The sequence below is a fragment of the Engystomops pustulosus genome, chromosome 6 (assembly GCF_040894005.1).
Source record: "Engystomops pustulosus chromosome 6, aEngPut4.maternal, whole genome shotgun sequence".
NCBI classification, from domain to species: Eukaryota; Metazoa; Chordata; class Amphibia; order Anura; family Leptodactylidae; genus Engystomops; species Engystomops pustulosus.
The window spans coordinates 19187049-19197105 of record NC_092416.1 but is presented as its reverse complement, the minus strand read 5'-3'; the positions used below and the strand labels follow the sequence as shown (position 1 = coordinate 19197105).

The 10057-nt window shown below is 52.6% G+C and overlaps 1 long non-coding RNA gene across 1 annotated transcript; it reads left to right on the top strand.

Moving 5' to 3' along the window:
• Window positions 1-822: 822 nt before the first annotated feature.
• On the top strand, window positions 823-9787 carry LOC140065547 (uncharacterized). Its single transcript, XR_011847947.1, has 3 exons — window positions 823-965; window positions 9053-9224; window positions 9715-9787. It is a non-coding gene; the product is annotated as an uncharacterized lncRNA (long non-coding RNA).
• The last annotated feature ends 270 nt before the right edge of the window (window positions 9788-10057 follow it).

Below are 10057 nucleotides of genomic sequence, written 5' to 3'. Positions count from 1 at the left end.
AAGATCTCTGTATATATCTTGGGCTGCATTCACATGGCCGTTGCCTGCCGTACCATAGTACTGCGGGCACACGACGGCCCCGGGGAGAGGAGGAGGAGGTGAGCGCTGCTCACTCTCGCTCCTCTCCATAGGGATATATGGCTCCCAGCGCCATATATACTGAGAACAGAAAGGACATGTCCTATCTTTTCACGGGGTACGGAGCGGTACGGTGCCACACTTGTGCATTGCCGTCTACGGGGGACGTATATACATACGACCCCAATACAGCCGTGTGAATGCAGCCTAACTGGAGCTTACAAAGATCTTAGCTGACATATTTGTGTGTGTTGTGTTGTCACTGTGGCACCATAGGGACACTCAAAGTACCACAATAATAATTTGGCAGTGAAGATTAACTGCTGTAATACACAATAGCACAACAAATACATTTATACTAGAACCATGATCCAATCATACATTGGGGGTCATTTACTAAGGGCTCGAGTCGCGTTTTCCTGACATGTTACCCGAATATTTCCGATTTGCGCCGATTTTCCCTGTATTGCCCCAGGATTTTGGCGCACTCCCCTAGCATTACCTAATTTTTTTAATTTATTTTTTTCATTATGAAACACATCCAGCGAGAGAACCAAGTCAGAACTTTGGCTTCAGCCCCAGAACATAAAACTGGTTCTTGTCCTCAGAACAACTCAAGGTATTTGCAAGGTATTACCCAGAGGAATAACAGAGGACATAACAGAGGACAATGGGGCACATACACAATACATACATAGGTATCTACAGACCAAAGGTGGACATCCACCAACATGTGTTTTTTTTCCTTTGTCAGGGGTAAATCCTTATGTAAACAAAAGGTGGAGTGAAAGACATGACACAGGCAGCAGTAACATCACACACTCTGCCTCCTCTTGTATGAGAAGTCCGGGACCAGAGAAGAAAGCAGCAGGAGAACAGGGACAGGGGTAGGTATTTTTTAATTTTTCTGTTTACTGAGCACTTGTTTACTCACTAAGGGAGGGATCCGACATTTGTAAGGGTGTGTTGGGTAACATATATACTGGGGTTGTGCTGGGCTACACATATATACTGGGGGGAGTGTGCTGAGCTACTTATATACTGAGGGCATATGCTGGGCTACATGTATGTTGGGGGAAGTTTGCTGGGCTAGATATATACTGGGGGGGAGTGTGCTGGGCCACATATATACTTTGGACATGGGCTGGACAGGCTGTATACTGAAGGGGGGAGAGCAGGCTGTATACTGAAGGGTGGAGAGCAGATTCTATACTGAGGGGGGCAGGCTGTATACTGAGAGGGAGCGGGCAGGATGTATACTGAGAGGGAGATGGCAGGCTGTATACTGAAGGGGGGAGAGTAGGCTGTATACTGAGGGAGGCGGCAGGCTGTATAATGAGAGGGAGAGGGCAGGCTCTATACTGAGAGGGAGATGGCAGGCTGTATACTGAAGGGGGGAGAGTAGGCTGTATACTGAGGGGGGCAGGCTGTATAATGAGAGGGAGAGGGCAGGCTGTATACTGAGGGGGTAGGATGTATACTGAGAGGGAGTGGACAGGCTGTATACTGAAGGGGGGAGCACAGGCTGTATACTAAAGGGGGAGCGCAGGCTGTATACTGAGGGGGGCAGGCTGTATACTGAGAGTGAGAGGGCAGGCTGTATACTGAGGGGGGGCAGGCTGTATACTGAAGTGGGGAGTGCAGACTTTATTATACTGAAGGGGGCAGGCTGTATAATGAGAGGGAAGGGCAGGCTGTAAACGGAGGGGGTTGGCACGCTGTATACTGAGAGGGAGAGGGCAGGCTGTATACTGAAGGGGGGAGAGCAGGCTGTATTCTGAGGGGGCAGGCTGTATACTGAGAGGGAGAGGGCAGGCTGTATACTGAGGGGGCTAGGCTGTATACTGAGAGGGAGAGGGCAGGCTGTAAACTGAGGGGGATGGCAGGCTGTATACTGAGGGGGGCAGGCTGTATACTGAGGGGGGGCAGGCTGTATAATGAAGGGGGGAATGCAGGCTTTATATTGAGGGGGCAGGCTGTATACTAATAGGGATAGAGCAGGCTGTAAACTGAGGGGGGCAGGCTGTATACTGGGGGGGGGGGCAGGCTGTATACTGAAGGGGGGAGCACAGGCTGTATACTAAAGGGGGAGCGCAGGCTGTATACTGAGGGTGGCAGGCTGTATACTGAGGGGGGCAGGCTGTATACTGAAGGGGGGAGCACAGGCTGTATACTAAAGGGGGAGCGCAGGCTGTATACTGAGGGGGTAGGCTGTATACTGAGAGGGAGTGGGCAGGCTGTAAACTGAGGGGGTGGCAGGCTGTATACTAAGGGGGGGCAGGCTGTATACTGAAGGGGGGAGCACAGGCTGTATACTAAAGTGGGAGTGCAGGCTGTATACTGAGGGGGGCAGGCTGTACACTGAGAGTGAGAGGGCAGGCTGTATACTGAGGGGGATGGCCGGCTGTATACTGAGGGGGGGCAGGCTGTAAACTGAGGGGGGGCAGGCTATATACTGAAGGGGGGAGTGCAGGCTTTATTATACTGAGGGGGGCAGGCTGTATACTGAGAGAATAGGGCAGGCTGTAAACTGAGAGGTTGGCATGCTGTATACTGAGAGGGAGAGGGCAGGCTGTATACTGAAGGGGGGAGAGTGGGCTGTATTCTGAGGGGGGCAGGCTGTATACTGAGAGGGAGAGGGCAGGCTGTATACTGAGAAGGCAGGCTGTATACTGAGAGGGAGAGGGCAGGCTGTAAACTGAGGGGGATGGCAGGCTGTATACTGAAGGGTGGAGAGCAGGCTGTATACTAAAAGGGGAGCACATGCTGTTTACTGAGGGGGGCAGGCTGTATACTGAGAGGGGGATGGCCGACTGTATACTGAGGGGGGGGCAGGCTGTATACTGAAGGGGGAGTGCAGGCTTTATATTGAGCGGGCAGGCTGTATACTAAGAGGGATAGGGCAGGCTGTAAACTGAGGGGGTTGGCAGGCTGTATACTGAGAGGGAAGGCAGGCTGTATACTGAGGGGGAGAGCAGGCTGTATAGCGAGGGGGGCAGGCTGAATATTGTGGGGGCCGGCTGTATACTGAGAGAGAAGGCTGTATACTGATGGGGGCAGGCTGTATACTGAGGGGGGAGAGCAGGCTGTATACTGAGAGCAAGAGGGCAGGCTTTATATTGAGGGGGCAGGCTGTTTACTAAGAGGGATATGGCAGGCTGTAAACTGAGGGGATTGGCAGGCTGTATACTGAGAGGGAAGGCAGGCTGTATAATGAGGGGGAGAGCAGGCTGTATACTGAGGGGGAGAGCAGGCTGTATACCGAGGGTGGCAGGCTGCATATTGAGGGGGGCAGGTTGTATACTGAGAGGGAAGGCTGTATACTGATGGGTGCAGGCTGTATACTGAGGGGGGAGAGCAGGCTGTATACTGAGAGCAAGAGGGCAGGCTGAATACTGAGGGGGGCAGGCTGTATAATGAGAGGGAGAGGGCAGGCTGAATACTGAGGGGGGCCGGCTGTATAATGAAAGGGAGAGGGCAGGCTGTATACTGAGGCGGGGGCAGGCTGTATACTGAAAGGGGGAGTAAAGGCTTTATACTGAGGGGGGCAGGTTGTATACTGAAAGGGATAGGGCAGGCTGTAAACTGAGGGGGTTGGCGCTCTGTATACTGAGAGGGAGAGGGCACGCTGTATACTGAAGGGGGGAGAGCAGGCTTTATACTGAGGGGGGCAGGCTGTATACTGAGGGGGAGAGGGAAGGCTATATACTGAGGGGGGTAGGCTGTATACTGAGAGGGAGAGGGCAGGCTGTAAATTGAGGGGGGGAGCGCAGGCTGTATACTAAAGTGGGAGCGCAGGCTGTATACTGAGGAGGGCAGGCTGTATACTGAGGGGGGCAGGCTTTATACTGAGTGGGATGGCCGGCTGTATACTGAGGGGGTGGGCGGCTGTATACCGAGGGGGGGCAGGCTGTATACTGAAGGAGGGAGTGCAGGCTCTATACTGAGGGTGGCAGGGTGTATACTGAGAGGGATAGGGCAGGCTGTAAACTGAGGGGATTGGCAGGCTGTATACTGAGAGGGAAGGCAGGCTGTATACTGAAGGGAGGAGAGCAGGCTGTATACTGAGAGGGAAAGGGAAGGCTGTACACTGAGAGGGAAAGGGGGGCAGTATACTGAGAGGGAGAGGGCAGGCTGTATACTGAGGGGGGGGGCAGGCTGTATATTGAGAGGGAGAGGGCATAATGTATACTGAGAGGGAGAGGGCAGGCTGTAAACTGAGGGGGTTGGCAGGCTGTATCCTGAGGGGGAGGGCAGGCTGTATAGTGAAGGGAGGAGCACAGGCTGTATACTGAGGGGGGCAGGCTGTATACTGAGAGGGATAGGGCAGGCTGTAAACTGAGGGGGTTGGCACGCTGTATACTGAGAGAGAGAGGTCAGGCTGTAAACTGAAGATGGGAAAGCAGGCTGTATTCTGAGGGGGCAGGCTGTATACTGAGAGGGAGAGGGCAGGCTGTATACTGAGGGGGGTAGGCTGTATACTGAGAGGGAGTGGGCAGGCTGTAAACTGAAGGGGATGGCAGGCTGTATACTGAAGGGGGGAGAGCAGGCTGTATACTAAAGGGGGAGCACAGGCTGTATACTGAGGGGGGCAGGCTGTATACTGAGAGGGAGAGGGCAGGGTGTATACTGAGGGGGATGGCCGGCTGTATACTGAGGGTGGGGGCAGGCTGTATACTGAGGGGGGCAGGCTGTATGATGAAGGGGGGAGTGCAGGCTTTATATTGAGGGGGCAGGCTGTTTACTAAGAGGGATAGGGCAGGCTGTAAACTGAGGGGGTTGGCAGGCTGTATACTGAGAGGGAAGGCAGGCTGTATACTGAGGGGGAGAGCAGGCTGTATACCGAGGGGGGCAGGCTGCATATTGAGGGGGGCAGGCTGTATACTGTGAGGGAAGGCTGTATGCTGATGGGGGCAGGCTTTATAATGAGAGGCAGAGAACAGGCTGAATACTGAGGGGGGCAGGCTGTATAATGAGAGGGAGAGGGCAGGCTGTATACTGAAGGGGGAGAGCAGGCTATATACTGAGGGGGGCAGGCTGTATACTGAGAGCGAGAGGGCAGGCTGAATACTGAGGGGGGCCGGCTGTATAATGAGAGGGAGAGGGCAGGCTGAATACTGAGGGGGGCAGGCTGTATAATGAGAGGGAGAGGGCAGGCTGTATACTGAAGGGGGAGAGCAGGCTGTATACTGAGGGGGGCAGGCTGTATATTGAGGGGGAGAGGGAAGACTGTATACTGAGGGGGAGAGCAGGCTGTATACCGAGGGGGGCAGGCTGCATATTGAGGGGGGCAGGCTGTATACTGTGAGGGAAGGCTGTATACTGAGGGGGGCAGGCTTTATAATGAGAGGCAGAGAGCAGGCTGAATACTGAGGGGGGCAGGCTGTATAATGAGAGGGAGAGGGCAGGCTGTATACTGAAGGGGGGAGAGCAGGCTGTATACTGAGGGGGACAGGCTGTATATTGAGGGGGAGAGGGAAGACTGTATACTGAGGGGGGTAGGCTGTATACTGAGAGGGAGAGGGCAGGCTGTATACTGAGGGGGGTCAGGCTGTATACTGAAGGGGGGAGTGCAGGCTGTATACTAAAGGGGGAGCGCAGGCTGTATACTGAGGGGGGCAGGCTTTATACTGAGGGGGATGGCCGGCTGTATACTGAGGGGGGGAGTGCAGGCTTTATACTGAGGGTGGCAGGCTGTATACTGAGATGGATAGGGCAGGCTGTAAACTGACGGGGTTGGCAGGCTGTATACTGAGAGGGAAGGCTGTATACTGAGAGGGAAGGCAGGCTGTATACTGAAGGGAGGAGAGCAGGCTGTATACTGAGAAGGAAAGGGAAGGCTGTATTCTGAGAGGGAAAGGGGGCAGTATACTAAGAGGGAGAGGGAGGGCTGTGTACTGAGGGGGGGCAGGCTTTATACTGAGAGGGAGAGGGCATAATGTATACTGAGAGGGAGAGGGCAGGCTGTAAACTGAGGGGCTTGGCAGGCTGTATCCTGAGGGGCAGGACAGGCTGTATAGTGAGAGGGTGGGGGCAGGCTGTAAACTGAGGGGGATGGCAGGCTGTATACTGTGGGGGGCAGGCTGTATACTGAAGGGGGAGAGGGCAGGCTGTATACTGAGTGGGTTGGCAGGCTGTATACTGAAGGGGGAAAGCAGGCTGTATACTGAGGGTGGCAGGCTGTATACTGAGAGGGAGAGGGCAGGCTATATACTGAGTGGGAGAGTACAGGCTGTATACTGAGGGGGGAGAGCAGGCTGTCTACTGAGGGGGCAGGCTGTATACTGAGAGGGAGAGGGCAGGCTGTATACTGAGGGGGGAGAGCAGGCTGTCTACTGAGGTGGCAGGCTGTATGCTGAGAGGGAGAGGGCAGGCTGTATACTGAAGGGGGAGAGGGCAGGCTGTATACTGAAGGTGGAGAGGGCAGGATGTATACTTAGAGGGAGAGGGCAGGTTGTATACTGAGGGGGGCAGGCTGTATACTGAAGGAGGGAGAGCAGGCTGTATGAAGAGGGGGCAGGCTGTATACTGAGAGGGAGAGGGCATGCTGTATACTGAGGGGGAGGGCTGGCTGTATACTGAGGGAGAGGGCAGGCTGTATACTAAGAGGGAGAGGACAGGCTGTATTCTGAGAGGGAGAGGGCAGGCTATATACTGAGTGGGAGAGTACAGGCTGTATACTGAGGGGGGAGAGCAGGCTGTCTACTGAGGGGGCAGGCTGTATACTGAGAGGGAGAGGGCAGGCTGTATACTGAGGGGGGAGAGCAGGCTGTCTACTGAGAGGGCAGGCTGTATACTGAAGGGGGAGAGGGCAGGATGTATACTTAGAGGGAGAGGGCAGGTTGTATACTGAGGGGGGCAGGCTGTATACTGAAGGAGGGAGAGCAGGCTGTATAATGAGGGGGAGAGGGCAGGCTGTATACTGAGGGGGAGGGCTGGCTGTATACTGAGGGAGAGGGCAGGCTGTATACTAAGAGGGAGAGGACAGGCTGTATACTGAAGGAGGGAGAGCAGGCTGTATACTGAGCGGGGCAGGCTCTATACTGAGAGGGAGAGGGCAGGCTATATACTGAGTGGGAGAGTACAGGCTGTATACTGAGGGGGGAGAGCAGGCTGTCTACTGAGGGGGCAGGCTGTATACTGAGAGGGAGAGGGCAGGCTGTATACTGAGGGGGGAGAGCAGGCTGTCTTCTGAGAGGGCAGGCTGTATACTGAAGGGGGAGAGGGCAGGATGTATACTTAGAGGGAGAGGGCAGGTTGTATACTGAGGGGGGCAGGCTGTATACTGAAGGAGGGAGAGCAGGCTGTATAATGAGGGGGAGAGGGCAGGCTGTATACTGAGGGGGAGGGCTGGCTGTATACTGAGGGAGAGGGCAGGCTGTATACTAAGAGGGAGAGGACAGGCTGTATACTGAAGGAGGGAGAGCAGGCTGTATACTGAGCGGGGCAGGCTCTATACTGAGAGGGAGAGGGCAGGCTGTATACTGAGGGGGGGAAAGCTGTATACTGAGGGGGGCGGCAGGCTGTATACTGAGGGGGAGAGGGCAGGCTGCATACATACGCTGGCATTTGATGCACCAGAATATGATAAATCCCCTGCATGGAGCTTACTCAGGTGTGCACTAGAACATTGCATCATGAGATATATTAGTGAATATGCCCCTTCCACAGATGAAATCTCAGATCAAAAAAGTGACTGTGGAAAATACTATGTTTGTGGTGCACCCGATCGGATTGTGGCGCATCGGCGCTGGCATGCACACGACAGAAATCGGGGAGCGTGGCCATCGGAAAACCCGTCGGATTCGGAGAAAACGCCGTATTTTTTTTAAAAATGTGTCGCTTACCTGCATCCAGTGTAGGACGGTGAACTTCCGTGCACTCCGATGGAATTCAGCGCAGCAGCTACACCTGGTGGACATCGGGGGAACTACCTTAGTGAATCGCTGGAAGACCCGAATCCTCCACAGAGAACGCGCCGCTGGATCGCGACAGGACCGGGTAAGTAAATCTGCCCCTTTGTGTCCAAAACCATCTCCCGGTTAATATCAGGTAGAGCAGGTGGAGTAGTCTGTATTGTACATGATCTCTCCTGTAATCACCCCTACATAATATTACAAGCTTTATATCCAGAAATTACAAGTCTCCATGCATAGGGCCACTCAGGATTTACGGCAACATATTAGTGGAGTTATACAACGAGAAAAAGTCTAGATGACAAGATGACTGCTGCTTCCACCAAGGCTTTATTTCTTTCTAGACAACTGCTTATAGTGCAGAATCATTCCCCAAATTCTAATTTTACTAAAATAATGTATCCCTACTTGTATTTTAATAATGTAGTCATGAAATGAGTAGAAAACAAAAACATCTGCTTTGGGCAGAGAAGACCAGTCTGTACAGTATAGTGCAGTGGTGGCGAACCTATGGCACGGGTGCCAGAGGAAGCACTCAGAGCCCTCTATATGGGCACCCTTGCCATCACCCCAGCACAGAGTTCGCCAAACAGGACTAGAGGCCTCTTGCAGTCCCAGGCAGCCCAGGAGCCTAGAAGGAAGGTACAATGATAACCAAAGCTTTATCTCCTTCTTTCTACTGTATTAATGTCCTCAGGTGCCTATACAGTTTGAACCCGTGACAGAGCAGGGAGTAATAAGTTACTGCTTAAACTGTCGCATTGACACTTTGCGAAACATACACGGGGTTCGGTTGTAGTTTGGGCACTCGGTGTCTAAAAGATTTGGCATCACTGGTATAGTGTATGCCTCCTCTCATTGCCTAAACTAATGGCGGACACCTCTGTATTAACCATTTAATAGGATGTGCCGTGCTACTGCGGTGTGCTGTCATTAAAGGTGTTGGCCACTTTGTGTTAGGTAACCTTGCATCATCCCCCTCCATCAAAAAGTATTTGCGCACTTGCATTGCCTAACTTTTATTACTTTATTTTTTTTATATTATAAATCACATCCAGGGAACAAAGTTAGAACATTGGCTTCATCCCCAGAACATAGAGCTGGCGCTACATCCACAAGACAAATTGCCCCGGGGATGTAACTGGCAATCGGGTCACCTGCACCTGTGCAGAAAGCAAACGGCAAGAAGCTCCCTGCAAAGCAGGTTTTACCTATTGTGTTCTGTTAAAGGTAATGTCGGGTTTAAATAATCATATTTTAGAAATTCTTAATTAATAATACAATACAATACAATGCAACTTTATTAATCTCCGGGGGGGAATTCTGTTGTACATAGTGTCCACGCAATTGCTACACATAAGAGTCAGGTGTAGATAGTAGAGAGATACACAGGACACAGGGAGTAACATCACACGTCTGCAGTCTCCGGTAGAGAAGCGCAGGGCGGAGGTAGCTTTTATTTACTACGTATTCTTTTATTTTTCCGTTTACTGACCCTATGTCCAATTACTAAGGGGGAGGGGTAGCTCCTATATTTGAAGGATATGTTGGGCTACATATATGTGCAGGGGTTGTGCTGGGCTGTGTAAATACTGGGGTCTGATTTGAAACATATCAGGGGTGTAACAACAACCGTAGTGACTGTTATGTGGCCCATAAGGCACTGGGGCCTGGGATGGACGTCAGAACAAAAATTTATGAATGTCATTCTCCCTGGCAGCTCCTTGCAGATTAGCGTGATGGAAGGTTCTGGTGCAGTAATAAGAGCCCCCCGTGTCGTCCCTGATGACCAGGTAATCTGCCCGGCCACCCACCTGACCCACATAGCCCGCTATATCTGCTGTCACCTGGCCCATGCATATCATCTGCTGCCATCCAGGTCCAACTGTTTCATCTGCCACTGTCTGGACCACACGTTTTATCTGTGGATGCCCTAACAGCCCATTTCCCCTGCTGCCCCCCGTGGCACCCACTGTATTACACTACACAGCTTGTACTACTCCCATCCTCCATACACTGTATTACACTACACAGCTTGTACTACTCCCCTCATCCTCCATACA